Below are 362 nucleotides of genomic sequence, written 5' to 3' on the forward strand. Positions count from 1 at the left end.
CCCCTCCTCCCAGCCAGAATATTTGCTTTGGGGGCCTTTCGAAACAGAAAGCACGCTGCTAGCGTGTGAGAGAAGCCGCAGTTCAGGTCCTCTATATTTAGAAAGCCAGGATGTCATACCTCCCCTTGAAATTTTCATAGTCCCCTGTACCCCACCCACCCACACACGTACACATGCTTGCGTCTGGAAAATGTTTTTCGGTCTTAGCAAAGGGTGTTGGCTTAGGGGGATTCAAGGGAGGTGCAGAGGAACAACAGCAGCTCAGTCCCGAGCGCGAAGCCCAAAGCCTCCTTAAGGCACCAGGCGGCACGGCAGGCAGCAGGGACCCACCGCTCCCCGCCGGGCTCAGGCGGCTGAAGTCG

Source organism: Aptenodytes forsteri, unplaced genomic scaffold (assembly GCF_000699145.1).
Source record: "Aptenodytes forsteri isolate BGI_AS27 unplaced genomic scaffold, ASM69914v1 Scaffold241, whole genome shotgun sequence".
In the NCBI taxonomy this organism is placed as follows: Eukaryota; Metazoa; Chordata; class Aves; order Sphenisciformes; family Spheniscidae; genus Aptenodytes; species Aptenodytes forsteri.